At 35.9% G+C, this 4,791-nt stretch overlaps 1 protein-coding gene and 1 non-coding gene across 3 annotated transcripts in view; one reads left to right on the top strand and one right to left on the bottom strand.

Annotated features, from left to right (window-relative positions):
• Positions 1-4,791, top strand: part of Exoc4 (exocyst complex component 4) — a 702,198-nt gene that overhangs the window by 220,551 nt on the left and 476,856 nt on the right. The window lies entirely within an intron of this gene.
• Positions 3,971-4,101, bottom strand: LOC115031379. The gene has a single exon (XR_003837020.1). It is a non-coding gene; the product is annotated as a small nucleolar RNA SNORA18 (small nucleolar RNA).

Raw genomic sequence — 4,791 nt, forward strand, 5'->3', positions numbered from 1 at the left:
ATATGTACTCACTGATAAGTGAATATTAGCCCAGAAACTTAGATACCCAAGATATGTTACAATTTGCAAAACACACGAAACTCAAGAAGAATGAAGTGTGGGTTGTTTATTGGTCACATGTGCCCACTTTGGCCTACAATTGATTTAGATGTAACCGTTCCAACTTTACATGTGTTATAGCCTCATAATTACTACATTATTTATAACACGTTTTCATTTTTAAATTTTAACTTCATTTGGGATATATAGTGTGTATGTGTGTGTGTGTATGTGGGTTTGTGTGTGTATGTGGGTTTGTGTGTGTATGATTGTGTGTGCCCATGCATACGTAAGACCACGTTTGTGGCTATAATTTTTAAATTTGTGTCTTTTTAAGAACAGTTTAGCTTATACAAGGAACCTGATAAATATTTAAATATGAGTGCATAGATTCTGAGACTCCTGTTTTCTCCTGTTCTGAAATTCAGTTGATGAGTTTGTTGATGAAGAAACAGATTGGGGAAAAATGGGGGAAAGTGCCTGGTAAATAATAGTGCATATTAAATGTTTTGTTGTAAAAATATTTCTAAATCTGATCTGTATGCTTCCCTAAAAAATGAATGACTGTTGAAGTCACAATATGCAGTGTATATAATGAGTAATTTCAGTGTAAACTAAAGTTAATAAACCATTTGCTGCCATTTTAAATTTTCTCCACCTTGATTTGCATTATATGTCTCCTACATTTTCCCTCCTCTCCTGCCTTTTCTTTCTTCCTACCTTTCCAATCTTTCTCCTCTCTCCCTTTCACATACTCTCTCCTTCCTGCCAACAATCTCAGCTAGTGTGAAGGTTTTGAATTTGATTTACTATTTGTCCTATTTCGCCATAAAAGTCATTCAGTTGTATATTTGAGAGTACACTAGTGTGGTGGGAATGTGCTGCTTGCTGTTATGAGGATGTGTTGTGTGGGATAGTGACTCCTCAGGGCTTTGAGTGCTTGCTACATAGTCTCTGTAGTGAACTGAGCCAGTGTGAAATTGGATAATGCAACTGATAGTGTTTCCACATTTTCAAAACATTTAAATAAACCAATTTTTGACTTTTATTGTGTTGAGTACACATCTCTACTCATTTGTACAGTAACTTCTTAAGCTGTTTCCTACCATGGGAAGTAAATACTGGTTGAAAGTCTTGAAATCTTGAAAATTTGCTTGATTTGAGTGTGTGTGTGTATGTAACAATTAAAATTGTGTTTGTAAATCTGTCTTCCATCCACAAAGAATAACATTTTCTTTAATGATTTTCTCCTTTCAAGTATTCATTTTTGCAAACCTCAAAGATTTCCTGGTTACAAATTCTGAGAGTATTTGTTTGCATTTATTTCTGTATTTCTACAGATTTTGAAGTTCCTGTGTACCCCCAATGCATTTCAACTATATTGGGGATAAACAAACATAACCCTAGAACAACACCTCCAGGGTGTACCCATTGTACTTATGATTGGTTAAATATTCCTCTTTTGAGTCATCTATATCTATTTCTGTAACTTTGTTACAATAATGCAGTAGGTTCCATTTAATTAAAATTGGATATAATTATCTTATCTTATGACCCTTATTGATTAAATAAAAGTTAGTAAATGTGCTTCCTCAAGGCCAATGTTCCCTTTTGCCATTAGTAAATCTCATGAGGTAAAAGTAAAGTTTACTACAATTTCAAAAATTAGAGTGACTTGTAATCACTCTAATGTGCTAATTTTTAATTTCTGGAGCTAGCAAAAGTTCATCTAAACCAAGTCCTGCAGCAAAGCCTTCCATTGCCAGGTGTAGGCATTAGTGTATCTGTCTTCAGTGTGCACTGACTCTCTTCAGGGTGCTTTATATGTGTTATTTGCTTGAGTTTTAGCCATAACTTTGTAGTAATTTTTCTCCATTATAAACATTACCTATAATGAATTTCAGGAAACACAACAATAGCTTCTGCAGCTTGTAGACAAAGACAGTAATATGATGGAATGATCAAATACAAATGCTCCTTTAATTTATTTTACCAAGACATTTATACATGTTTTATTTATAAGGCAATTGAAGTCATTTATTTTGTATGGAATTCTTCTTCTTCTGAATAACAAATAATATATTATCATATATACCACATTGTAGGAGGGAATGATGAAAGCCATATTTGAAAATGAAAGTTTAATATTTGGGGCTCATTGGGCACAATTATAGTTGGTACTCTCTTTTTTTCAAGGAAATCATAATTCCATGTGCAGAGTTTTCAAAAAATAGAATGACATGCAGCACAGAGGAATGTATTCAAGAGGGAAAGAATGGCTTTCTTTTGCTTGTTCTTCCCTTCCTTCCTCCTTCCTCCCTGTCTTCCTCCCTTTCCCCTCCTCTCCTCTCCTCTCCCCTCCTCTCCTCTCCCCTCCCCTCCCCTGCCCTGCCCTCCCCTCCCCTCCCCTCCCCTTTCTTGTTGCTTTTCCTATCGACAGAACATTTTAAATACACAAAATTCTATGGTAGTCCCCTAACTTATCTTCAGTTTAAATTCCAGCTAATGTATATAGTGTGCTATAGGGTTCCCATGTTCTGATTGCTTGGAAGTCTAGCACAACAGAATTTTTAAAGGAGGAAGAAAATCAAACCTGAAAAAAGTTAAAAGTTCACAACCTCATAAAATAATGACCTTGAACTGTTAAAATAGAGTCTACCACACTCAGTAAACTTTTGAATATGTTGAGTTCTATGTACTTTGGTTCGAGGAGAGTCATTTAACGCTGATATTCCTTTATAATCTTCCTATCCTAGTTTTGTCTAAAACAGGATTATGAGTCATGGAGCCCTGCGTACTCCTCAAAATAACGTTCTTAAGTGTATTAAGGAGTGCATCATATAGAAAGAACCACCCTTATTCAAATGATAAGTAACAAAGTATAATATGTCTAATAATCATATAATTACAGCACTGTGTTATAAAATTATTTCTCTTTTTATTTCTGAGAAATTATGTTATCCTAATATAATTGTTTATGATTGTGATCATAGTTAAATAGTTTATATTTGTGCTCATACATTTCAGTTCTGGCCTTATACTTCAGATTGAAAAGCTCTCTTTCTATAAAGAAGAAACTCTGCCTCTATCACACTTCCTTTTAGCTGTTCCTCCAGGGATAGACAAGTTACTTTGCTGTTACTCCTGAAAGGCTACATTGGCAGAAGAGGTCTGATTTTTGACAGAAGTGGCACATAATTAGTGTATTATTTTTTCATTCCAATAACTGGCATATGTTTCCCTCACAAGGCCAGAACATTATTGTTACCCAGCCTGTTGAAAGGTTTAAAGGTTCTTTCCCTCCCTCCCTCCCTCCCCTTTCTCTCCCCTTCCTCTCTTCTCCCTCTTTCTCCCTCTCCCTCTCCCTCTCCCTCTCCCTCTCCCTCTCATCTTTTGTATAGTCTTAGTTTTTCTCTTACTCAGTATGTAGACCAGGCAGAAAACTCACAAGGATCTGCCTGCCTCTGCCTCCTCAGTGTTGGAATTAAAGGTGTGCACCACCACTGGCATGGAGGAAGTTCTTATTTCAATGAGAGTGAATAGATCAAAGCATAAGTGAGTTAATCAGAAATCCTTACTATTCTTTTCAATTTATTTATATGAATTAAGTGCATTTTTTTCTTTTTACTGTATATAATTATTTATTTTTAAAAATTAAGTCAAATAAATTATTTGAGGGATTTGATTCCTTTGCTGTCCATCCAGGTCACCAGAAGATTTGAGGATTTCTTCAATTTATTTTAGGGACCCTTCAAGTTCTCTTTAAACCATTTTAGGTTAGGGTTCACTTGTGTTACCCAAACATCTCTTTAGAGTCTTCTCATATCCATTCCTCACACTCACAACTCTAATCTTTATGAAGGAAGTGCCAGTGCCTGAAGTTAAAAACAAACAAACAAAAAAAATTAAAACATCACTTTTATACTTTGTTAGTTGTCTTGTAGTTCCTTCCCACAGACCTAACAGTCAGTCCTGTGAGTCAAGTAAAACCACAAGTTACTGTATGAGGCGTTTCCAAGGATGGCTGGCTACTAGGGAAGCCCCATCGGGATAGACCTCAAAGAATTAAGTGCATTTTAAAAACTATTTTACTATCGTGTTGTTATTATAAAAGCAAATGCTGGAATGCTGTCTCTGTGATAACATGTATCTCTGGTCTTTGTTTTATCACAGTTAGCTAACAAATCCAATATTAAACTGATCTTTGTCTTACATACTCTTCTTGTTTCTAAAGTCTCCCTTTCTTTCTCTCTTCTTTTCCTCTCACTTCCTGTTTCTGACCTTATTCTTTCCATTTTCGACAGAATTTTCCTTAAAATTGATTCACTCACAGAGAAAACTGTAGTTACTCTGGTACTTTTGGTTGTCTATATTTCTTTATGAATAATTCAACCTATTCTCTGTGAGACAGATAGAGCATAGCTGCATTTATTTTACTACTAGAGGCTACGAGTATCAGGGATGGACTGTGGACTTAGCCAGATCATTTACTCTGTATCTTAGTGCTTAATGTTCTGAGAATGAGACGAGAATGCTCTCTCCCTCAAATCTTAAAAATCTAAATTTGTCTTCTCAGCCTGTCTCTTGTGAGGCTATGCCAGTGCCTGGCAAACAGAGAAGTGGATGCTCACAGTCATCCATAAGATGGAACACAGGGCCCCAATGGAGGAGCTAGAGAAAGTACCCAAGGAGCTGAAGGGGTCTGCAACCCTATAGGTGGAACAACAATATGAACTAACCAGTACCCCCAGA

This window comes from Mus caroli, chromosome 6 (assembly GCF_900094665.2).
Source record: "Mus caroli chromosome 6, CAROLI_EIJ_v1.1, whole genome shotgun sequence".
In the NCBI taxonomy this organism is placed as follows: domain Eukaryota; kingdom Metazoa; phylum Chordata; class Mammalia; order Rodentia; family Muridae; genus Mus; species Mus caroli.